This window comes from Podarcis bocagei, assembly GCF_964188305.1.
Source record: "Podarcis bocagei genome assembly, chromosome: 7".
Classification (NCBI taxonomy): Eukaryota; Metazoa; Chordata; class Lepidosauria; order Squamata; family Lacertidae; genus Podarcis; species Podarcis bocagei.
In genome coordinates this window covers 55,774,830-55,801,447 of record NC_138132.1, presented here as the reverse complement: position 1 = coordinate 55,801,447, position 26,618 = coordinate 55,774,830, and the positions used below count along the sequence as shown (strand labels likewise).

Genomic DNA, 26,618 nt, shown 5'->3' with positions numbered 1-26,618 from the left:
CATTGTTCTCTCCTTCCTTACACATGGCTGGGCCGAAGAGAGTAGAAGTAAGTGAAATGGTTTCACATATAGCTGTTCGTTGTGGGGGTTGTATTTCTTTTTTCTCTCTCAATCTGACCTTCTCTTCTTCTTCTTCTTCTTCCCCCTCCCCTTCTCATCTCCCATATCAGGTGAAAGAACTTCTGGAAGAGACAGAGTGGCCCAGAGCACATGTCACGAGTCAAAACACAAAAGCCCTTAAAAGAAGTGAGTGAGGGGTACCGCTCTGCCATGGGAGATGGGCAAAATATATCCCTTGGCAAAATCACAGACACTTGTAAAGTCATGCAACTCCACAGCAGGGTGTTTATCTCTTCCCTGCTGCAAGGTGTCAGGGAATCGGTCTGCGTCGACATCTTGAGCTATCAAGTGGGGAATGGCATTGTTTGCTTCCAAATCAAGGAAGTTAAAAAGCAATGTGCAGGGCGTGTAAAGGCTTTGCCATCACTACAAGTGTGTGTTTGTAAGAGTTGTTCAAGAGCAGAGCCGGAAAGTCATGTCTCAATAGATGTCAACCATTTTGACACTTCCAAAGGACAATTCAAGCTTCTGTTAACAGGGCTTTGACTGTGTTTCCAGAGAGACTGTCTTGCTCTGCTTGCCTTGAAAAGAGAACAGTCGTGGGTGAGTTGGAGCTGAATGCTTTTGTCCCCATACCTCAGCACTGTGATGCTCTAAAGATTTTGTCGTCTACTAGTAATAATGATGATGATGATGATGATGATGATGATGATAATAATAATGGGATTAGTATATCTTCCTTTCCCTTGAGGACCTGAGGTCATATGTCAAACAGCTTACTTCAGGCCACAGAGGAAGGAATGTCTAAATATTTGCTCCTGGATCCAGTGCCCCATGTGTACTCCCCTGTGCATGAAGAGCTCCTGCAGGAATGAGCTGCCCCATTCAGTGACTGGAGCAATTGTGTACATGTTAAGGGATGTGTGAGAAGAGCTGTGCCCCCTTTCCACTGGTGTGAGGCTGCAGAATATCATATCCCAAGGGACAGCTCTCATGCACAATGCAGGGCGGTAATAGTGCTGAGTCCTTGCTTCCCACACAGTTCAGTATTGCAATCATCTTCTCTCTCTTCTCCAATCTCTGCAGTTGAGGAAAGGTCACAGGGCCAGATTCTAATAAGCCTCAGCACAAATTAAATCTTGAATTAGGTCCTTCGATGTTGCATTATTGTATTATATTATATTATATTATTGTTTTTAATTGCTACCCCTCCCTTTAGGCAAGCTCTTACAAGGGATCTTGAAATAAAAATGCTAAAAGCAGGAGGGAAAGACTGCAGCTTAGCGCCGGGGTGGGAAACCTGTAGTGTTCCGGGTATTGTTGGACTCCAACTCCCATGATTCTCAGCTAGGATGACCAATAGCAAGGCATGATGAGAGTTGTAGTCCAAAAAACATCCAGAGAGCTACCTTTAGCTTAGTGGTAGAGCATCTGCTTTGCATGCAGAAGGTCATGGGTTTAGCCCCCAGCATCTCCAGGCAGACTCGGAAAGACTCCCTGTCTGAAACCCTGTAGAACCACTGCCGTCCAACATACACATTTCTGAACTAGATGGACCAGTGGTCTGACTTGGTAAAATGCAGCTTCCTGTGGAATAATTAATGTGTAACAAAAATAGAATCAGACACATACAAATGCAATTTAACAAGTAAAAGCAAGGAGAATAAAAAGTCATAAAAGAGTCTGCTTCTCCCATATGAACCTACAAAGGTTCTGAGATCTTCAGGGGAGATCCTTTTCTCAGTCCACATTCACAGCCATGCCTGGTGGTGACAAGGGAGAGGGCCTTCTCAGTGGCTGCTCCCTGGGTTTGGAACTCGCTTCTTAGAGAAGCTCAATTGGCTCCCTCCTTGTTGCCCTTCTGCCCGCAGGTGGAGACATTTTTATTCCAGCAGAGTTTGGGGAACTGACTTCTTGTAAGGAAAGGGCTCATAATGCTGTGCTGTATTATTATTATTATTATTATTATTATTATTATTATTATTATTATTAGGAGCCCTGGTGGTGGTAGTAGTATCTGCAGTTCAGTAGTTCTTTTTGACATTATTTTAATTCCATATATAGTCTACTTTTTAATGACAACCTTTGATAGGTTTTTAGCCATATTTGTTTTATCAGTATTTAATTTTTATGAGCCACCTTGTTTTGGGGGTAAATCATCCTCATCCTCACATGATAAAGGGCTGTATCAGAAATCTGGCCTTGTGAACCATGGCTCATAGTTAGAGCTGACATATTGATGCTGCAAATGTGTCAACTGAGGCATCCTGTAAGATTGTCACTGTGCTTGTTTTCTAACTCATGAAAATGGGCAGACAGATGGCTTGAAATGAAAGTCCATTACGGCCAACCAAGGGGTATGTAACAACTAGGCACCATTCCAAAAACTAGCCTTGGTGGCTTGGCATTTGGTGACACACACCAGAGTCACATTGTTTGCATTCCTACCATTCTAACTTATCAACACGTCTCATCAACATCCTCCGAAAGCCCAACAGTTTACAACTGATTTGGCTGGTGCACTGAATAACAAACTCTCGGAGTATCTGTGGCTGATCCTTCATAATGACATGAGTCCTGTTCAGAGAACTGGTTGGGTAACAGAATTTGTGGAGTTGAGCACAATCCCCCACACCACAGGTCCACCTACACAAAACTGTAATTGATCTCTGATTTGCATCATATGTCCTGCATACAGAACTTTGTCCTTTTTTGCTACAGCCAGTCATGGAAGCATGGAATTCTGGAGTCCTAGCACTGCCTTTTTATCTGCAATTCTTACAACTGGTTTGGTGCTAGATATTTGACTTTTTCATATATATATTTACATGGCATCTCCTTCTCCTCCCTACAGAGACTAAACCCTCTATTTTTATTTTTAAGGGGAATTCAAAGTGCTGACCTTTGAAGCCCTAAACTCCTGTATACCTAAATTAGTGTCTTCACTACTGTTGTTCAGCCCAGGCACTGAGATCTAATTATGAGGGCCTTCTGGCAGTTCCCTCATGGTGAGAGGTGAAGTTACAGGGAACCAGGCAGAGGGCCTTCTCAGTAGCTGCACCCACCCTGTGGAATGTCATTCCATCAGAGGTCAAGGAAATAAACAACTATTTGACTTTTAGAAGACACCTGAAGGCAGCCCTGTCTAGGGAAGTTTTTAATGTTTGATGTTTTCCTGTGGTTTTATAAATTGTTGGAAGCTGCCCAGAGTGGCTGGGGCAACCCAGGAAGATGGGCAACATATTAATTGTTGTTGTAGTTGTCATGGCTGTAGTTAGGGTCATCGCTCAGCCGCAGGGCATCTGCTTGCATGCAGAAAGACTCAGGTTCAATCACCAGAATCTCCAAGTAGGGTTGTGGAAGAACACTGTTTGAAACCCTGGAAAACTGCTACTAGTCATTGTTGACAATACTTGGCTAGACAGACGAATGGTGTGGCTCAGTATAAGGCAGCTCCCTATGTTCCAAGGTAAACTAGATAGTTAACCATGCTGGAAATGGTGTTGGTTAACCAGTAGGGGGAGACTTCAGACAGTTCAGAATGCTTAAGCTGAAGTTACATCAAATGGATTTATCCTGTTTCAAATAAAACACTGCTTACATTATTAGCTAGTTGTTAAAAGTTGAAAGGTATTCTTAAACAATGTTGTGGTGTGGTAGCTCATTACTCTGCATTCACTGTTCTTGCTGCAGCTCCACAGCATTCCTCAACAGTCATTCCAATTATGGGCTATTATGCTCCTCTTTGCAGTATGGGTTGTGGTCACCTGACCTATAAAAATGCAAGGGACTTACAGAAGCATCATGTTGCATGGGGCCAGTGGGCAGGCAGGACTGATAAAAAGGGAGGAAGGGCTATGAAAGCTTTCTAGGGCTAGGAAAGAGTTCAATTGCCAGTTGCGGAATATGACTTGAAACCCTAATCAAGTGATACAGCAGGGATGGAGACCGTGTGGCCCTCCAGATGTTGTTGTACTTACAACTCCCATCAGACCCATCCAGTATGTGAAACAGTCAGGGAGGGTGGGAGTTGTATTCCAGCCACATCTGGAGAGGCACACCTTCCCCATACAACCATGGAGCCTCAAATGTATGTTGGTACAAGTGTGAGAGAGAATGTGGTGGTGAAAACTTGTCTTGCTGTTCTTTTTTACCATCCATCAACTAATGAGAAAAGGAATGCATCCAAAAGTTATGAAAGGGGAGGAAAAAGTGGGGATGTTCTCACAGGTGGGATACAGAGTTTTGTTGTGCTTACCTTCTGACCGAGGTGGCCATAAAGTGTTTGTGAAGGGTCTTTTCTTTCACTCTGCAAAGCAGCTCTCTGGTGATCTGAACTCTAGTGCCTTGCAGGGCATCTCCCTTTTCAGAAAACACAATGCTATCCTTGGCTGGGCTTTTCTCTAAGCACAGGAAGCTGGGGGGACTGTCTACTGTGCACCTGACAGCTGTTTGTCATTTTCCTTGATAGTCTCCCATGCCTCAGAAGCAAAGCTCATATCCATCAGGAGCTGTGCATTGAATATTGTGGGCCCAGTTTCAGCTGATGTCAGATCAGCAGCCCCTCCCTGTTGAACTTCCAGAAGCTACTAAAAACCATATTTTTTTCCATTATTCCAGAAGGAATTTTAACTTAATTCTGATTTTATAGTTGACCTATATTTGCATTTTACTGACCTTCACAAACAGCAGATAGAGATCAATGTAATTAAGTGTTATATACATTGCCAAAATAAAGAAATAAATAAATTTTGAAAACTTTAAAAAAAAACTTTTAAAAGAAATCAATGTGGGAATCTTTTCTTTTTTTTTAAGAAGTGTAATAGGAAGGACTTTCCTTCATACAAAATTAGCAAACCCATCTTAATCTTAGGCAATGGATAAGTAGTCTTCCGGACTTCCTGTGCTTTGGTTAAAGTTCAAGGGAAGATCAGATCAGGAAATTTCATCCCTTGTTGAAAATACATACATACATACATACATACATACATACATACATACATACATCCTGTTCCTGATCATCCCATGGTCAGTTAGGAAGGTTTGGGTGGGGGAGCTATTTACCTGTGTTTGCTTCATAAAGCAAGGTTCCTAACCATGCAGAGGCTTCTACTTGCATTCATGAAATCGTAGGAATTACCCCATTCAATGAAGGAAAATAGGGAGGCACCATATATATGGCTTGATACTTCCTTTTCAGGCACAACATATGAAGAGGGCTACAGTCTCCTTACAAGGCAGATCTCAATGCAATGGTCAAAAAGGTTTCAGTGTTCAGTGGAAATCTTCCAGGTATTTTCACATACACACAAATTCACTGATGTTACAGGATTTCTAGACAAGCTGTATTGAGCATTCATCCCTGATTTCTTCACACAAAGTTTGTAAGGAGGATAGACAATATCAGCTATTTTAATGAGTGATTCCCTTCCGATTTGTTTGCAGAATGATTGTATAACATTGAGATAAACCAGGTATAGGGAACCTTTGGCCCTTCAGAAATTGCTGAATTTGGCCATGCTTGCCAGGGCTGATGGGGAGCTGTAATTATGACAAGCCAAAGGTTCCCTACACCTATGGGGAAAGGGCTAAAAGTGTTGCTTGAGCTGTAAGATTGGGATGAGGAAAATGTGGTCTGCCATATGCTGTTGGACTACAACTCTCATCAGTCCCAGCCAGTATTGTCAATGGACAGGGATGATGGGAGTTGTAGTCCAGCTCTGAGTTCAAGTGGGCTGATAGCCAGACCTTTCAGATATGACATATAAATTTATATAGAATGTTCCTTGAGGATAGGAACCTTGCAAAACACTGTGTTAAATAGATACAATACTAGCTTATCTCAACAGGATTCTTAGAGGATCAATTAACTTTGACATCTTATTCAACATGTGAAACTGTTTCTTATCTCTCATTAACATGGCTGCATTTGTGACTAGCAAGTATTCCAGCTTTGGCCAAGAACCCAGATATTAGCAGTCTTCCATCATTGTTGCCTCAAAGGATAATGCAAATTATACTTTTCCTAGTGAGTTGCTTCAGGTAGCAAGAGAGATACGGGAACAAGTTTGCACAACATTTTATTTAATTTAAATTTTGGAAGATTGACTCGCACCAGCCGGAGCCAGGAGAAAAGAGTTTAATGAGTGTTGTTTAACTAATTGCCAATTATCTTTGAGCAGAGTGGTAATTTCCAGCAGCTGTTCATAAAGCAAGGTTATAGTCAATTTATACTTTGGTGTTGCCAAATTGGGTAGGTAGCAACATGTGGGAGCAGATTGGCTCCATCTTATATAGATCTTTTTAAAAAGATCTATATATCATTCCTCAAGAAGGAGGTGAGTGGGGGATGGGAGAGGAAACTTGGCACTGTGTTTTTCCATTTATTTGGAGTTACTGAGTGCAGGGCACATCCCAAAGGCATTTTGGTTTTATTGAATCACCTTAGATGTTAATGCCTGATTCTATTTATGTTTACTTAGAGATAAGTCTGATCGCAAGGGTGGGCAGATTTCATGTTTTGGTGTGTTGTTTTGGGGTTTTTTACTAGAATCATGGGATCCAACAGCCAGGCCCTGAAGCCAAACACTGTTCAAGAGTAACAGATTGGAATGAAGTTCATGATCCTCCTCCCACACTCCTTGCCTCAAGTGCTTTTAATTTCAGCAGTATAATTTAAGGTCTGGATGTGCTGTACCTTTAAAATGCATTTGAAACATAGCCTTTATCTCAAAGTGTTGTGGGCGCTGTAGTTTGCCCAGCAACTCTTAACAAACTACAGAATTCATTAAGGGGAAAGATTGTGCTTCAAATATGCTTTAAAGGTATAGTGTTTGCACAGCTATAGTTGCTGCTACTGTTTGACCATTTAGCATCAGAAATACTTGCTAATCTATGGCAAATCATTCCGAAATCTACCGATCAAGTAATTAGCTGTGGGCTACAGCTAGGTAGGTCATAAAGGCACTATCTTACTGTGAAGAAAGCCCCATTCCATTCAATGGGGCTTACTCCAGTGTAAAGTATCTACAGAATTGCTGCGTAAGGGCTGCTACAGACTGGGGGATTTTTGCATATATTTTCTGCAACATATCATTGATGCAGTGATAGTGCATGAGTGATGGATTTATACTGGACCGTCCACACATTATTAGCTGTTCTGAGATACTTCTCTGATGTTACTGCCTTATTGCCTTCTGGAGGGGAGCTATTGAACTATGCACAGCAAAAGCAGGACACAAAGAAAAACCTGGAACATTTGTTGGTATAAAAAGTGACAGGATTGCAGCAGGACATGCCCCGAAGTGCAGCCACAAATTGTTTTGAAAGCAGTATTGTGTATAACCACCCCAATACCATCACGAGTGCAAAATATTCCTGAATGCATCGTAAAAGGGCCCTAAATCACTCAATAGCAGAATCTCCTGGAAAATCCTTGAAAGTCACATTGCAGGAGCTGAAGTCTTCAAGTGGTTTCCTTATTTAAAGTCCCCCACAGAAAACTTTATTTTTGAAAGGAATGGCAAACACTGGCTATATGCTTCCTTCACTCACCCACCCCTTCCCTCTTTCAGAAACCCTGACACATTTTCATGCCGTGGGGTGTACCCGTCTAACTTAGGCAAGCCTTAACAGCTCACGTTTCACTGTTTTGTCTGTTAGCATTATAGACCACGTTTCTCCGCGGCTTGTAGTAGGGGGTTTTAAAAGAAAAGGCCTCAAATATGAGTTTATATACAGTGCCAGATTTTGTTAAGCACATGAGAGGATTCCCATGCCAATTTATAACTAAGTGTCCCTCCTGGCTGTGTCTGTTAGTCTCCCTGGAACAGCCAAACCTACAGATCACTGTAAACGTTAATCTTCTTATACTTTCAGGTATCAGGTTCCCTTTGATGTTACCAAACATGTTGACTCCTATCTTGGTTGAATGTGCAATCCAGACATAGTTAGCATTAATAATGTTTTGTCTACATCGTTCTCACTGAGTGACTAACAATATAGATTTGCTTCCAAAACCACACTTCTCTGGTATTTTCATAAAGTCGTCTCTAGAGCTAATGCAGTTTGTTTCCTATCTTCTGCTTTTGTTGAGGTGCGTAGATACATCACACTTTACTGGGGAGGGGATCATTTATGTCTTTTATGGGGCAATCCAATCTGTGTCTACTGAGAAGTAAATATAGGGTTTAGGGATGGATGAATCTGTCAATCTTAGCTTCTCTGTGTTTTCCCTTTTTTTTCCCCAGTCACAGATTCAGTTCTCCGCATTCCTGCAGCAATTTAGTGCAAATTTCTCCCATCATGTGGTTTCGTATGTAGTTTTGATTAATATACACATTTTTGCAAATGATTGGGGCTCAGTGCTCCCTTAAGTTTGATACATAAACTTGCTCTCAGGTAAACACTTAGGCGGGAACATCCACTCCCATCCATAAACTTGTCTGGGAAAAGAAGAAAATTCTTTATTCTCAATTACTTGATCATTCATGAGAACTGCTAATTAACAAGCAAATGTAAATAGTGATAAATTATGCTCAATTTTGATGTTTTCCATTTTGCAGAGTATTAAGTTGCAAGTGATATAGTGCACACTTTAAGATCTCGTTAATTTTGATGCCATAATGGATGAGAATTCCTAGAGGAGTTTTTTAAGGCCAGAAATATGAATGGTATTAGCTCAACAGTTATATGATTAAGCAGTAAGACCTGCTTAGGCAGGCAGTACTTGGGCATGATTGACGACTGTAATTGATTGACGTGCAGAGGTAAAGCCAAGGGCACCCATTTACTGGCTGGGTCAATCATCTCATGGCTGTGGCCAGTTTGGGAAGGCTTATTACTCTACTGATATAGTGAGTGTTATTAGAAGCTTTTAATGTGTTTTTAATGCTAAAGTGGTAAATTTTAACTAGGGTGAACCTTAAATAGGTCAGTGTGAGATTGTCGGGATTGGAAAATATTCTGATACTTTGGTAATAAAAGATCTGATTTTTTTTGTTTGGCCTCTTCTGTGGTGGCACCCCAATTCTGGAGCACCCTCCCTAAGGAATCTAAAATAGACTTGCTTTACTGTCTCTGCCTGCTTTATAACTTTGTAGCTATGTTGCTTCTCAGTTATCTTACTATGAAGAATGTGTGGTGTTGATGTGATGTTTTATTACATTGTGTTTTGTTGTTGCACACCTCCCTGGAATCTGTGACGATGAACTTGAGAGTGTCCTGAATCTTATTTAAGAATGATATCCTCTTTATTCAAATAAGCAACTACTAACCATGATGGCTGTATATACGTACTGCCTCCAGTGTTTGAGAGTATTTGCCTTTGAAGACCATTTTCTGAGGATCGCAAGTGGAAATATTGCTGTTGCACTGATGTCCTTTTTTGTGGGCATCTGTTTGGCCACCATGCATACAGGATACTGGATTGGATGGGTCACTGGTCTAATTTAGCAATGGAGAGAAAAATGAAAGGATCATGTGGGAAAGTGGCTAAAAGGGCAAATAACATACAAAATGTGTGAAATGTAAGGAAAACCGCTTGCAAAAATATGTTTATTAGAGGTGTATATTAAAATAAATGTGCACTAAATTGTTGCTAGATTCTTGTGAGTGTACAGTTCCTTTTTTAAAAAAAATGCAAATTTGTGCAGAATTATGCTGGCTGAACTCAAAACTGGAAAAACTGAGAAGCAGAGAGAAACTGAAATTTGCAATTTCACCCCTCCCTGTTCGTTCTTATGCCAGTTTCATTTTCAAGCTGTCCCACTTCCTCATTCACAGTACAGCAAGAAGAAAGATCTATATTCTAATTATACAGCTCCAAGGGAGGACACACTTAAAGGAGGTCAAGGTCGAGAGGCTTGTTGGCATCAGAAGCCTAACGCCCTGCTACTGAAGCATCGCTTCACACTCTCCCACTGATGTATCTTATTGCAGCTCCCTGCCCTCCTCATTGTGCAAGATAACAAGGAAACTAAGAGGAGGCAGAGACAATAATAGTATGAAATATTGATGGACTCTTACATGAAACAGTCCATAGATCCAGCTGAGGCTCTTGTTCTTCCTGAATTGAAATCCACCAAACGGACCTCATTCCAAGGTAAAAATAATCATTTTTTTTTTAAAAAAAAAAATCTACAGGGGCAGGTGTTTGTTGCATACCTTCCCCACACTTCCTTTTCTTTAACAAAGTTCTGATCATCACCATATAAAAACCTATATTAATGTAAGAAGTTGTGTGATGTGTCTTAAAAGAGGAAGGGCAAGGTGCTGCAACCAACTAAGTTCTGCTTGGAGTAAACCCATTGAAATGAAGAGATACAAGTTAGTTCATATCCATAAATTTCAATGGGTCTACTCAGAGTAGAACCCCCACTGGATACAGCTGAATGTGCCCTGAAACCTCATTTATCAAAGTCATGAGGGGAAAACCTAAAATTAAGGGTTCCGTCTCATATTTTAGTTAGGGTGAAGAACCAACATCAACAAGAGAGCCAGAATAGTGATATAGTGGTTAGAGTTGTGGACTAGAACTTGTGAGACCAGGGTTCAAATCCCCTTGGACCAGACACTTCCTCACAGCCTGACCTACCTCACAGGGTTGTTGTGAGGACAGAAATGAGAAGGAGACATATTTATGCCACCTAGAGCTCCTTGGAGGAAAGATAATGATGTGATAGATGAATAAATGCATCCATTAAGAAAGGTCCTAGAAGACCTGCTCACTGCCTTGGAGGCCTTTTTCCACCTTCCCTGGGAGGACAGGACCCTGTCTGACTCCAGCTACCCAAAGCTGAGGCTGCTGAAGAGGCCAGAGACCACCCTGGCTGTCATTTAGTGCAGACCCAGGTCATTGAGCCTGAGCTTCCACAGCTGCCAATCACCATGAACCACCATTGGCAGGATTGGCAGCAACTGTAGCAGATATGCTCTATGCTTATGATAATGTTTATTCTCTTGTTGATTATGCTATTATAAAGGTGCACTTTATATTTGACTTCCTTTAGTCATGTTTTCTTTTGAAATGTTTAAGGTATTGCTTTAGTCAACTTTGCTGCATTAAATGTGCATTCTGTAGTTGACCGACCTCCTTCGTAATGTTCTGTTTTGAGATCTTAAAGGTAATGTTTTTCTTTTATGTTAATTATTTTTCTTTGAATATATACTTTGTAGTTGACTTTCCTCATTCTTTGTTCTTCCTCATTCTTCTTTGTTTCATTTGATCTTTAAATATATGGTAAACAGATTTGAGATTTTTTTTCTTTAAAACATAAAGTGGTATTAAAATGAAATGAATAATAATAATTGTTCCACCCACTTTTGATATTGCTTCTTTCTCCACCTTGCACTGGCATGTGGCCCCTGGAAGGTTGCATATGAAGAAATGTGGCCCTTTGTCTGAAACTCTGCCCATTGTGTAGACCAGTGATGTCCAAACTTTTTCCAAAGAGGGCCAGATTTGATGAAGTGAAGGTCCGTGAGGGCTGACCAAAGGACCGACCAAAGTTGTTAGCCTTTTTTAGGATTGAAGTTGTTGAGGGTTTTTTAGGATTTTACCCCAGGAAATGAACTGCCACAGGGGCCAGATTAAACTGACCAGCGGGCCAGATTAGACCCCAAAAATGGCTGGTGTAGACAATACTGAACAGATAGGCCAATGGTCTGATTAAGTAGAAGACAACTTCCCATGCTCCTGTGTCTGAATAACACAATGTTCTTCTGCAGGAAATGTCTTGAAGGGGATGGGAGTGTTTAAGGGAAACAGTTGAACTTGTGACAAAGGCAAATGGGGAAAATATATGAAATCTGTCTTCTCATTCATTCTCTTCTCTTCCCCCACCCCCCACCCTACCACCTTCTTCTTCTTTTGAATTGGATTGAAACCGCTATCATGAAGAACATGTCTGATTGGATTGAGATGTCCCCATCATGGGAAGCAGGCAAGGCCTGATGCCCCAATAACAGAAGCTGCACAAGCAATTTAACATGTGGCTTCAATCCAATTCCCTGAGCGATTCCCCCTCTTTGTGTGTGACAACAAGACAAAGTGTTGCATGTGTAGAATCACAGGAGGGAATAAGGAGACGCACCGGTCTGAGCAGCTGGAACAACTCGTCTGTAGCTTAGTAGCAGATCATTGGGCTTGGAGTCTGCAGAACCAAATCTAATCCCACCATTTCCCCTCCCATTTAAGAATTCTGTATTTATTGCTTGGTGTTTCCGTTTGGCTAGAGAGGGGTGTTAAATGGCGTTCTGCCAAGTTTTCAGAACATGGAGAGTATTAAAGGGAATCTGTGTTATCCTTAAGCAATGGGAAGGGCCATAGCTCAGTGGCAGCACATCAGCTTTGCATTCTGAAGAGTCTAGGTTCAATCCCCAGCATCTCTAGGTAGGGCTTGGAATGCCCCCTTCTGAAACCCTGGGGAGCCACTGCTAGTCAGTGTAGTCTGCTAATGACATCAGATGTGGGCAGGTAAAAAGATGACTGGGCAAAAAAAGAGACTTCTTGAAGCACCAACAACTGGTAGCACTTCAAAGGACAGTGCAGAGCTTTCTGTGAGGGGAGCCCTGCTTTGAAGTCCCAGCAATCAACTGGTTGCGGGGGCTTCAAAATGTCTCATTGGCTGAGGTTATTGAGCCCCACCCACCAGTCAAATTTATCCACAGAGGGGTAAGGGAAATAAGGATCTGACTCAATGGCCAGAATCATGTTGTAGTCAATCCTGATCTAGGTGAATATAGAAACATAGGAAGGTGTTTTACATTGAATCAGACCATTGGTCCATCTAGCTCAGGGTTGTCTACATCAGAGGTTCTCAACCTGTGGGTCCCCAGATGTTGTTGGACTACAACTCCCATCATCCCTGAGCTCTGGCCTTGTTAGCTAGGGGTGATGGGAGTTGTAGTTCAACAACATCAGGGGACCCACAGGTTGAGAAAGGCTGGTCTACATTAAGAAGTAATGGCTCTCCACTGGCCATTGCCCATATCAGCTGGGGCTGAAGTGATCTGTAGTGCCACATCATCTGGAGGGCACCAAAATGGCTACCCCTGACGTACATCAGTGAGCAAATAATGGTATGCCAGAGACGATAAAGAAGAGGAATAGAATGATAGAATGATGCATCCATCATGGGACTTTGGAGGGGAGTGCAAAAGACTTGGAACTTGGGTTCTGGTTGACCCAGCCCCTGCCAAAGCCAAGAAGGAATGCAAGTGGGACCAAGGCCACATCTACACCATACCATTAAAGCACATGGCTTCCCCCAAATAATTATGGGAACTTTGGTTTAATAAGGGTGCTGGCAACTGTAGCTCTGTGCGGATTAAGCTAAAGTTCATGGGATATTTGAGAAGAAGACATATTTTAATGTATGGTGTAGATGTGACCCAAGTTTCCATACAAGTCAAGACCAGGAAGCAAGTCTGTGATGGAAGCTTTTGCAGAGGCCAAAGTGTATCATCTTACCTGTTGTAACCTACTGGGTAAAAGACAGAGGGTACATTGAGTTGTCTCCCTTCCTTCCTTTGGCCAGAGTCTTTCCTACAGCTCATTCCATTGGTTGGTCAGTTGCTTTGGAGGACAAGGTCAATAGTGGCTATTAGTCATTGATCAGAGGTGGTATACCACTGAATGTCAGGTGCTGGGGGCAAAAAGCAGAAGCTCCTACTGTCAGAACAGGATGCTGGACTAGATGGGTCTTTGACCCATCCAGCAGGGCTCTTCTTGTGCTCATACGTTCATATTCATGTTCTACTTAGGGCTTTTGATAGGCATCTGATTGCCTATTGTGGAAAACAGAATAGGTCCCAGGACATGGTTTGAAAGCACATGAGGCCACTACCTTCCTAGTGCTGATCAAGTCTGGGTCTGATCAGTGCCAGGGTGGGTGCATCTCTAGGAACCACTTGTATGCAGTCTTGGGTTTTATGATGGAAGAAAGATAGAATACAAATACAAGAAAAGAACTAAGCAAGTACATTAGCTAGGCCTTTTATCTGATCCAGCAGGGTTCTTACAGTACATGAGTTGAATCTGCTGCCTTTTAGGTCAAAATTCAAGAGGTGCTGCAGGTGCAAGTCTTGACATGTGCCGAAAGCAAGTGTGTGGAAGGCCAGAGGAAGCTTTTCCATCGGTGTATTCAAAAGCCCTGAGAAACACCTGTAGCCTCTTTCCATCCTTATCCGCTGCTCAGCTAGCTGAGCTGAAGAAACTCTCTGATCATCTATTAATCTCTTTTGTTGCTCAGAAGGCACCGCAAAGGCTTCAGCCGTGGAAGCTGTCTAATGATTCTCTTAAGATCAAAAGGCAGGTGCCATAAAGGTTATTAATATTTTCCAAGTAAAATAGTGTTTGCTTTTTAAAGCCCCTGCCAAAGCTCTCCTGAAATGTGTTTGCCATTAAAAAGAGGGGGGAAAGAGTACTGGATGCCTTCAGCCAATATCTAGGTAGACAATTTCCAGACCAATTTGTGATGCATGATTAACAGATCAGAGAGGGATTTTTTTTTCTTCAGAAAAAAGAGTGTTATCTGTGAAATGTTCCAGAGTGCCTACTTCACCACTTGAGCATCCCTGTTTATAATAGGCAACAAATGTTGCATTTACACAACAGCCTTATGGAGCCAAAGGTCGCCATGTTCAAGTGCAAAACTATCTGAAGATGGCTCTGGTTGCTTGACAAAAAATGTGCTTTTCTCCCCTAATTAAACTGTTTGGCTCCCTATTGCAGATCCCAATACAAAAGAAAAAAATGCCCTGAACATGAAGCAATAGTTTTCAACTGCTTCACTCTGGAGGAACCCTTTATGCATTGCTTTGTTGTCTGCAAAACTGCTGTTGACTGTGCTTTGCCCTATGTGTTGCATAATCTAGATCAGGGCTACAGAAGTTGTAGCTTCCCAGTCTTTGCTTTGCTTTGTTGTCTGCAAAACTGCTGTTGACTGTGCATTGCCCTGTGTGTTGCATAATCTAGATCAGGGCTACGGAAGCTGTAGCTTCCCAATCTTGTTGAACTCCAGCTTCCATCAGTCTCAGCCAGAATGGCCAGCTAAAATGATGGAAGTTGTAGTCCACCAAAGTCTACAAGGTTACAAGTTACCCATCCCAACTCTAGGTGGTGACCAAATAGTTATAATAGACTTGGCTAAATATCACATACAAATTAAGTGTGTGCTCCAGAATACTCTACAGCAGGGGTAACCGTAATGGTCCCTCCATGTATTAGAATTCAACTTCCATCTGTCTGCATGGTCAGTGGTCAAGGTTGGCGGGAGCTGGAATTCAAGAGTATCTGGAGAGTGCATTTATGAGTTATCTCTACAATGTGCAGCAGTAGTTTCTGGGACATGTTCTAAAAGAGCATTTTTCCAGTCCATGTGGTGTGCCTGGTCCAAGCCATCACTCTGTGCAATTAAACTATGCCCTTAAAATGCACTTTGGAAGGTCAGTAATGTCCTTCAGCCATGTGCAGCCCTCTTGCCAAGGAAACTCTGTTGAGCAGGTTGGAAACCATTCCGCTGTAAAGTATTTAGAATGTATTGTTTGTGAAATGGGTTCATCAGGATGTCCTTTCATATAAGCAAACATTGTCCCTTGAAAGCTAGAAGCATCATCTCTTTTAAAATGAAACCTGGGGTTCCCTAAGCAAGCTTTCATTAGAATCATGTATGCCTTTGTGAATCACCATAGAGAGCTTCTAAGAGTCCAGTGATCCAGAAGAATACAGAAAGGCATCAGAGCCCAAAAGATCACTGCTACATAAGCCAAGTCCCAGTCTAAACATGAGGTCTTTTGATAGTGTCTCCTGTCTAGGAGGACCCATTGTATAGGGTAAGTGTACAGGGCTAATATGGATCTGAGGACAATTTACCGTGCAGGAAGACATTCCAAATGGAAGTTCAGGTGGCTCAGTTCAGTTTGCATGAAGCAGTCATGTACTAAGGGTCCCTTGAGCTATTACAGGCATGGGGAAGCCTTTGGCCCTCTAGATGTTGCTGAACTATAACTCCCATCATCTCCAATAAGCATCCCCAGGGATGATGGGAGCTGTAGTTCAGCAACATCTGGAGGTCCAAAGGTTCCCCGCACCTGCTCTATCCCCAGTAGCTCTTAACATCTGGTCACAATAGCGTCATGATGTGTTCTGCTCATGGGCTTCCAAGAGGGCTCTGGGAACAACATGGTGGACTAGACAGACCTACTGGTCTAGTCCAGCAGGGCTTTTCTTATGCTCTTATTAATTGCATCTGTGTGACTGAACCATTACAGCTCTACCACTGCAACTAGGGCTTTTCTGTCATCTGATGTCACCACAAAGGCAATACTTTCCAAGATAAAGTATTCAGTAGACAGCCATCATATAAAGTACAATAGTTAAATATAAGCTGGAGCTTGGTCCATAAAGGCAAATGGAGCTCTACATCCCCAGCAACCACAGTCTGCTCCCAGCCAGCCCCCACTTGACTTCCTTCTTACTTACATCCAGTTCAGGCAATGGCACGGGCTATTAGCTTCCTCATCAATCTCAGTGTTGCTCTTGTAGACCTCAGCAAGGAGAAGGATAGGGACAAAGCTAAAATTAGTTGGCTCTGCCCATGAATGGCTCAGGCTGCATATACTGTGGACTTCTTTGCCTTCCTTTCCACCAGTCCCAGTGGACACTAGCCACCACTGCAAGTGAACATCACATTTGGGAACCAGCTTAATTCAGGCAGTCCTACAAGTGTTTACTCAGAAGTAAGCCCCTTTGAGTTTAATGACACTTACTCTCAACTAAGTAGGCATTAGGATTGCAGTCTTGGTTACCAATTACTCTTCAATATTTCAGGCACTGTAGAAGAGGAAGGTAGGAAAGATCTTTTTCATATACCATGGAAGACCTTTTTTAATTTAGATCAGATTTATTTATGTTCCAACACAAGTATTTCTGACATAAAGGGCAGCTTCTGAATGCAGTGGAGTAATGAAGTTTCTTGCAAAGCACAACACGGAACCAGCCTTATTTCCTGCAAATTATAGATTAGAACCTTTCCCGGCCTTTGTAGAAGTCACCATTCCATTTTGGACAGGTTAAGTATAGAGTTAAGAAGCTTTTATTTCAGGAACATGAAAGAAGTTTTGCATGGAGTTTTCCCAAAAGGGAAGTAAATAACACCTAAGAATATAGCATGTAATTTCAACGTCAGTGCTGATGTCTATGTATACAGGTTTTAAAACCACCTTTCTTTGGATCTTCTTCTGTTCTCAAAACAGTAGTTAGAGTTCAACGATGTCCAAATATAAGCATACAGAGCTGACAAGGTACTCGGCAGAGATGCAGAGAGAAAAGATGCAAGAGTTTAACTGAAGCAACTAGACGCTGCAGCACCATACATATGCTCCAACTCTTAAACTGGTTTTACATATTCCCCTGGTTAAACTGGAATTCAGGAAGAGTGGAACATAGCTCATAATGAACCAGAGGAAGAACAGAATAATAAAAAGAAGGAAATCCTCTCATCACTACTTCAGGCTGATTGCAATCAGCCTGGACACTAGGCCTTGCTCACAGAAATGTTGCAGTGGGATGATGACTGTGGTGGTTGCATAGTACCATCATGACTTGTAGTCATCAGTTGGCTTTCATGAATTTAACTGTCTTCCTTAAAGTCATTTAAGCCAGGGTTGTTGAACTACAACTCCCATCACCCACATGGTAGCTGTGGCTGATAGTCCAGTTACCTCTGGAGAAGTACAGGTTCCCCAACCCTGGTCTGAACTAAAGGCTATCACATGTTGTGGAAATAAGTTCCACAAATCAGTTAAATGATGTAAGAGGAAGTGCTTGTCTGTCCTGAATCTCCTGTCAAACAGTTTCATTGCTGGAGGTGGGGGAGCCCTACTAAAGTAATCACTGATTTTATGCCAACCCAAGCACACACTACTTTTCAAACGTGTACTGGAGACTTATCAAGGATCAGTTAACAAGTACACCTGGATCACTTGATTTCACAATCCTTGATGACTGGTACTTGAGGTGATATGAGAAGATACAAGAGTGCTCCCTATGATGTTTTGATCTATGATGAATCACCTTCAAGTTCCCCCCACACTGCAGTCATTACTTGCATACATTCTAAAACTGGTCCTACGGTTCTCAGTTATTAAGGCTGCATTCCTATCACCAAGGAATTCTGGGAGCTGTAGTTGCTGAAGATTCTTAGGAGACCCCATATTTCCCTTCTAGAGCTACAGTTCTTAGGAGTAGTTTGACATTCAATCCCACTTCCCAGGGAACTATAGCTCTGGGAAGGAAATAGGGGTACCCTAACAGCTGTCAACACCCTTAACAAACTACAGCTCCCAGAATTCTTTGGGGAAAGCCATGATTGTTCGAAGTGATATCATTGTGCTTTAATAAAAGGTAAAGGGAACCCTGACAGTTAAGTCCAGTTGCGAACGACTCTGGGGTTGTGGCGCTCATCTCGCTTTACTGGACAAGGGAGCTGACGTTTGCCTGCAGACAGTTTTTCCGGGTCATGTGGCCAACATGACTAAGCCGCTTCTGGCGATACCAGAGCAGCACACGGAAATGCCATTTACCTTCCGGCCACGGTGTTACCTATTTATCTACTTGCACTGGTGTGCTTTCAAACTGCTAGATTGGCAGGAGCTGGGACCGAGCAATGAGAGTTCACCCCATCAAGGGGATTCAAACCACTGACCTTCTGATTAGCAAGCCCGAGGCTCAGTGGTTTAGACCACTGCACCACCTTTTAATTATATGGTGTGAATTCAGATATTGAGCTGAGCTTTAAGTTTAATGGAAATAGAACAAAGCAGCATTTGAATGTTAATATATTTATTGATTTTTTTTTACCAGTTGCATTGCTGGGGAAAATAGGTTTTCCTTTTAGAAGATTACAGATCCAGCCCCAGAGTTTGTGTATAGAGCTCTTGCCTTCAAAGCACTATCAGACCAGTACCCAATAAATCTTCAAAGCACTCTCAAGAGGCAAGAAAGTTGTTATCAGGACAACTGTGATAAAGAAGGATTAAGGAGATGTCTCAAAGCCAAACAGGAAGCTAGTGTCAGAGATTGGAAAATTATTAGCTGTCATGATGACCTTGCAACTGCCATTCATGCTAGTGCTGTACCAAAAAAACAAAAACAGAAACATCCTGCATTTTATTTTTTAACCATTCTCCATCAGTTAATGAGAAAAGAAACTGATTTAAACATTGGGAAATAAGAAAGAAAATGTTGATGAAGATTCACTTGGGTGGGGTGCAGCGTTTCTGTTGAGCTTACCTTACTTTTGCAGTGACCAAGGGACACACAGCACTAATTTGTGCTTTCTCTGCCTCATGCTGACTTGTTGCAATGCGTGCTACACATGGTCACCTTTCAAGACCATTTGGAATCTTCTAAGGACACAATTCTTCTCCTTACAGGTGTGAATCTCCAGGAGCACATTACACCAATGTATCTGAGCCTGTGCTGATTCCCTGTTGTCTTTTCAACCCAATTCATTGCATATATTTTTACTAATAAAGCCTTCATTATGTCAGTGGGGATGGCTACATGATCATGCATGTAACTGCAGACCCTCCAAGTGTCCCTATTTTCCAAGGATGTCCCCAGTTTAGAGAAGCTGTCCCGGTTTCTGATTTGATCCTGGAATGTCTCAGTTTTCCTTAGGATATCCCCATTTTCATTGGAGAAATGTTGGAGGGTATGGTGACTGGTACTAACATAAAACACCTTATGCAGGTCAGGCCCAGGCGACATATATACCAGGTAGGCCATTGTGGTCTGTGGGAGCACTTCTCCATCAAGTTCCAAATACATCAGAAACAGACTCTACAGGAACTCAAAGCAGGGCTTTTTGTGTGACTGTCCCTGTTCTGTGGAATTGCATTTCTCTTGAGATATAACAGTTGTCTATTATCTTTAACTTCCGGAAACAACTGAAAGCATTTTGTTTTGTTTTACAAGCTGGATGGATAGATCTCTAACATGGGTGTCTCTTTTGTATTTTTTAAAATTTTATCTGATGATCTGGGTGCGGTGGGTGGGTGGGTTGTTTTTAACTGGGGGGGTAGCCACTTTTATTGGATTTTGTACATCACCTTGATACATGTCTGTGGAAGGTGGTAGACAGATAAATAACTGTTCCATAACCTCTTGTTATTGAGCCCTTTTATCATGAGAACTGTGGACTTTTCTGTGGACTGGCCCAACGTTGCTTAGTGAGCATCATGGCTGAGCAGGAATTTGAACCTGGATTACTCTAAGTCTATGTCCAACACTGTAGTCACTACTGGCTCTTTGGAATGTGTGGAGATGCCCTGGGCATTCTTCTAGAGAGGGTCTTGTAGGTTTCCAAACACAGCTTTGCCAAAAGACCTGAGTCTGAACTAGAATGGCATTGGACAGAAGTTTAATTTTTCAGTGATCATGGATTTTAGGGCTGAGCTGGATAAGCACAGATTTCTTTGCTTGATATTGGGGGGGGGGGGAATGCTTTGGCACTCAGAAAGTGCACAGAAAGGCAAAGAACCTGCCCACCATGATGTTGATAGCTGTTCCTTGGCTTCTGCATGGGTTTGTGCATGCATGTGAACTCTTTTTTTCTCTTCTAGAAGCAAGAGTGGAAAGATTTTGTTTTTAAGGTAAAAGGGAGGACTTTCCTTAAAAACAAAATAAGTGGGCTTACCAGTCACAGGCATTGGGTAGATAACTTTCCAGTTTTCTGAACTTTGATTAAATCGCAGGGGAGGTGGTGTCTCCCAAGGGGCTTCTTCTGATCAGGAAGCATGGACAGATGGGGAGAGGGCCTAGTGCTGGAGAAATGCCCAATGGAAAGAGAAACACAGGCACCAATCTTGACCACCTTGCAATGAGAAGGGATGCTCAATCTCATTCTGAATCAATTTTCAATGCCCTACAAATGAGGCAAATTATATAAAGCTCTTTTGTGGGGGAAGGAAACTGCTGAGAAATAGGAGGACAAGTTTTGGTGTGGCATTATTTTACACGCGCTCAGAAGCAATCCCTTCTGCAGCACTCACTCCTGGGCTAATCGACCACTGTGGCAATACTGAAACTCTTGCATCCAAGAATAACTTCTGCTGCAGTAAAAAAAAAAATAAAAAAAAATGGCACAGCCTATCCCCTGATTAAAAGATAAATCAAAATTTGTTAAGAGAGCGGAAGAGTTGGAGGGCTGATTGCTAACACCAGTGGGGAGGGGAAGGGGAGAGAGAAAGATGAAAGGAAAGCCTAATCGGAGACTTTCTTTAAGCTCTGTTGATTACTGAGAAGCTTTTGACATGGCTCTGTTGCAGGCAAACAGGAGTGGCGACCCTCTCTGATATTCTCCAGCTCACCCGGACGACTCCACTGACACGAACAGCTCAGCCCTGCAGAAATAGTGGTGAGTTAGTGCATGTTCCAAGGGAGATAATGGCAAAGTTATTTTGCCTTTGGGCTCAAAGTCTGTATGTGGGGAGTGAGCAGGGGGAGAAAGAGAGTGGGGGAATCCCTTGCAAAATATTATGGAAGGGTTTTCTTTTAAGTCCCTTTTAGCCCTCAGGAGCAGGCAATGTTCAGCCAGGTCTTGTTTCACCAACATAATATCTCTTTATGAATAGCTGGAGGGTTGCTAGCAAGTGTACTCATTTAGCTGTGGAAGGGATGTTTAATAGCCATCAAAACGGTGAACAACTTGACAACTGTTTGATCAACTGAGATGTCACCCGCAGAGATGAAATGACATATCTTCGGGTGATATGTGTCGGTCATTATTGAGTTGACTGTTAGCAGGAGAAGCAAGCTTTTTTAAAAAGCAGTTGTGTCAGACCAGAGCTTGACATTATGGGGGTCTCATGGCTACTGCTGGAAGCAGCAGACCCACATCCCTTTCTCCTCCTCACTTCCCCAGACTCACGATGTTGTTACATCCCAAGTTTCCCTGCCCTCAGTCAACTTCATTGGCTGCCCTTTGCACTGGCAAAGAGTGTTGCCAAGCAGTGATGTCACTGCATGGATAGCACACATTGCAGGGAACAGGAGAGGAGGAGACAGTGTAGGGCTGCCATTTGGGGTGGCAGCTGTGTATCCTTCACAAGTGTTGCTGCAGCAGCAAGAGCGGCAACAACAAACACAAAATAGGCATGTGTGAAAACCCAACAGATTTATTGTGGCAAGGCTTGTTATAGGCATGAGTCTCCTTCAGATGCATGAGCAGTGATCACCCCCACATACACATAGGCTTCATCTGCACTATACGTTTAAAGAAGTATCATGCTACTTTAAGCACGCTTGGCTTCCCGCAAAGAATCCTGAGAGCTGTAGTTTGTTAAGAGTGCTAAGAGTTGTTAGGAGACTTCCATTCCCCTGGCAGAGCTACAATTCTCTGAATGGTTTAGCAATCACTTCCCATGGAACTCTGAGAATTGTAGCTCTGTGAATGGGAATGCAAACAACTCTCACCTTTCTCAACCAACTTCATTTCTCAGGAATCTTTGGGGAAGCCCTGACAGTTTCAAGGGGCGTGTTTCAAATGTATAGTGCAGTTGGTGCCAAGCGCTAGTGTAGTTCAATGTCGGTTTTAAAAGGACTGCATCATTCTCAGGGCATAGTCTGAAGGTACAGAATGTGTCAATCTTGCTAGGCAGATAGGGGTCTCATCAGTGCTGGAATGGAGGCTGGGTTATTGGCAGAAAGAAAGAGTCAACCTGAATTAAATTGGGCGAGGTGGAATATGGGTTAGCGTTTTGATGACTGAGTCATGTGGATCCTGAGAACACAGCTGCATGGCTGAGGGATAGGAATAGGTGAACCTGTTGACTTTGGTTTTGCTCAGTTTCTATTTTTTTCCCTATCTTAAATTCAGTTCTCTACATCACAACATCAATTTGGGGTGGCTATTTCAAAGTCTTCGTGAAAATTCATCAGCATTTTAGGGCAGATTTATCACAATATGCACATTTTTACAAGCTGTTTTCCCTAAAATAATGCATTTTGTATCTTATGTTCACTAGTGTATGCATTTTTCTGCATACTTTACCCTAGTACAGGCATTTTTGTATACTTTACATTACTGTAAAACTGCACTTCAAAATTCGGAGTTGTCCAAACTTCAAAGAAGTGTTTCAATTGGTGCAAATTAGCCAGGTTTCCCTTTGAATGCAAACTGAATTTCTCCCCAATCCCACTTGACTTGCAGAAGTATGTTGCAGAGGGTTGAACTAGATGGCCCTTGGAGCCCCTTCCGATTCTATGATTCTATGAAATTACATCATTGCCACAGGATTTGACTCCTCCCACTGCAAGCCTGGGAGACAACAGGGGAGCATCAAAGACTTGAAGGGCATGCAAAAAAGAGTCTTGAACCTATGCCAAGCAATTTGTTCTGGCTTTAATCAAGATGTCGTCTTTTAACTCCAAATGTCATTCTTATTATTATTTTTAATCCCGTATCAAAACTTTGAGCAGCATACTGCAGCATGAATAAATGCTACCCGTCATTTAAACTTTCAGCAATGTTTCAAAGCCTTGCAAATGAGTGATAGCCATTTATAAATGTATTCATGCATGTGTATATTCATCAAAGTGATGCAGTTAACAAGCTGGTAAAAGACAAAGTGAATAGCAACAAAGAAACTGGTGGATTATAAGTTTTTAACTTTGTAAAAGCTAATGCAAAACAACTTGATTGTTAATTTTGTAGTCTCTTTTTGCCCAATGAGAACACTCTTTTCTTTCCATCTCTCTCTTTACTCGCTGTCATCAGCATCCTGCCATTTTGGAATCTTAAATTGCTTCCCCTCTAAGCAAAGTGTCATAAGTGATGACACAGAGAATACTCAAATTGCTCAAGCATTAAATATTAGAGCAGGGATGTCCAACCAGTAGACTGCGATCTACCGGTAGATCCCTGGCTGATCCTGGTAGATCGCGGAATCCTTATCGTGTACAAAAAGTTACGGGGTGGGGAAAACTAAAAAAAAAAACTCTGTGCAATCCTCCCCCGCAAAAGCTCAACAACTCCAGGCACTTCCCTCCTAAAAAAAGCTCAGCCACCCTGGGCAATCCACCCTCCCACCCCATGCATGCTCCTCCTCCCTCCAATGACAATGGGTAGATCCCAGTTTTTTAATACTGGGAGTAGATCACAGTCTCTTGTGAGTTGGACATGCTTGTATTAGAGGATAAGAAATCCATGATGTCACCTAATTTCATATTTCCTGTCTTGGAAATGCAAATCTCAGCAGCTGGTAATTATTAGAGATGGATGGACAACTCGAAGCCTGGTCTGTGTCCATCTCTTATTTTGGATGCAAAGGGATCCATTATGTCCCATTTCAACAGTTAATGTACTGATGGTTTCTCCAACAAGCCACAGATATAATGAAAAATAGGCACTTAAGAGGTGGCCTGAGGATTTAAAATATTTCTTCCCATTTCCTTAACAGGGACTAGCTCCTTGGAGTGGCTAAGAAGCATGGTTGTTGCCACTTGGGGTGTAAACAGGACTGCAAATGTCCCGGGAAATGGCAAGATGTGATGACGTCCTGCCTCTTTCAAGGACATTGTATGAAAAAAAATGTTTTTTCTTATGGAACCATGGCAGCAGCCATATTTTCTTAACTTCCATGGGTTTTTTCCCCCTGATGATATCACCAGGAGCACTAAAGGGGAGACTTGACTCAGTACTGAGTTCACTATAAACCAAGCTATTTTCCTATTTTTTAGGATGGTGGGAGGTAAATAGCTTGGTTTTCCAAGCCCAGTCATGAGCTTGGCTTTGAGAAGCTTTATGTATAAGGAAGCCTTCTGCAAGATAGTGTTCTTTAGATGTTTTGGACTATGAACCACAGCAGCCCCAGCCATCACAGCTGTGCTGACAAGGGCTGATGGGACATGTAGTCCAAAACAAGCTGTGGGGAGGTTGCTGTACAGGGGATGGGTGCTGACAGCAACAAATTTCCATGAAGTATTGCCTTTCCGATGTGTTCATCAGATGCAGAATTGAGCATAAATGAGATGAGCAAACCTCTTTTAATTGAATGCAAAGAAGAAAAACGAGGTGTACAAGTTCAAACTGAGTGTTGCTGCATCAAATGGCCAGCCACCAACTTCGAAAAGGTTAATGGACTGGCAGCAGAACCACCACACATAAGCTGTGTGCGCATTACCATTCGCTCTGACTCCAGGCCACTCCCACCACTGCTATTTGAAGCCCGCGACACATGAAGTTAGCCGTAATTGACATGTATCCTGTAGTTTCTTGAGAAATGCTGCTGCTTGATGTGTTTCCCCTCAAACCAGCTTCCATCCGATTTGAAAATGTAAGCTGTGGTTAAGCTGAGGTGTGTACATTTGAGACGGCCATTGAGCATGCTCAGTAGACAGCTGCAGATTGCAGCTTCATTGAACAAGATTTTTTGTTGGGGATTTCAGGCACAGGAGGACAAATGAAGTGAAGACGCCCTGTCATTAGGTGTACACAACAAGTGCAAATGCAACTTAAAACATGATGGGGCTGGGAATGACCTCACTGTGTTTTAAGCCACTAATGTCTCTACAGCCATAGATCTACTTTCAGGCAAAAGGCAAAAAAGTTTCTCACATGCATACATGCTGCTCTCCCTGTCCTGGTCCTATGAGCCATTACCCCTCACCTCTGAACAGAGAAAGACTTTACACAGCGTCATAATTTAGCAAATTACTTCCTCAGAGGAAGGTCAAACATTTTACCATTCGATCAATAGGAAGCGACTTACAAATCATGTGTATTGATCATTGCAATCATTCAGAGGAATGTAGGGCAGACAGTAAAACCGCATGCACTTAGTCTTAATTGCCCACATTAAAGCAATTATACCCCAAAACTGTCATTGTCTAATGCTGTGCACACCACACACTTTAATACATCTTGCTAACTTCTTAGCAATGCAGATAGAATCGTAAGTCAGCCCACCAAGGTTGTAGCACTAAATGCCTAAAACATTGCTGGGACTATGCAAATTGGACCGTGACTTCTTTCACATGAAAAGTGAGCATTTAAAAACACTGATCACGGGGAGGGAGGAGGCATGAAAAAGCAGGTAGTAACATAGATACATTGGGGACGTAAATACACCCTGAAACAAATACCTCATTTGGTAGTTCAGATCAGGTCTAGAATATTGCCACTCCCAACATGTTCAGAATAACTGTGTAGTCTGGGCTTTTCTTCATTAGCGGAAGCTAATTTTGGTGGGGGAGAGAGGTAAGTAGCTTGTAGCCTAAGTTCTTCTTTTATTTCATCAGTTGCTTCAGTTAGTCTGCAGATCTTATTCAGGTTGTATGTAATGTCTGTGGCTGGAAAATGCATGTTTGATGCATGTACACAATACAGATGAATATACAGCCTATAAACAATCTTTGCCTGTTTGTTCTGAGCATAACACATGTAGACGTGATGTGGAACGATGTCCTGGTGAAATGGAGGAAGTCTCATGGAACCAAATAAAGGGTGGTCTGAAACAGATATGAGGGACCTTCAGCCCTCCAGGTGTTGCTG

At 42.3% G+C, this 26,618-nt stretch overlaps 1 long non-coding RNA gene across 2 annotated transcripts; it reads left to right on the top strand.

The window, feature by feature from the left end:
• Positions 1-310: 310 nt before the first annotated feature.
• Positions 311-23,785, top strand: LOC308590936. 2 transcript variants are annotated; one of them, XR_014009947.1, is made up of 4 exons: positions 311-663; positions 9,844-10,162; positions 21,394-21,482; positions 23,277-23,785. It is a non-coding gene; the product is annotated as an uncharacterized lncRNA (long non-coding RNA). The 2 variants fall into 2 exon arrangements; XR_014009946.1 differs by lacking the exon at positions 9,844-10,162.
• The last annotated feature ends 2,833 nt before the right edge of the window (positions 23,786-26,618 follow it).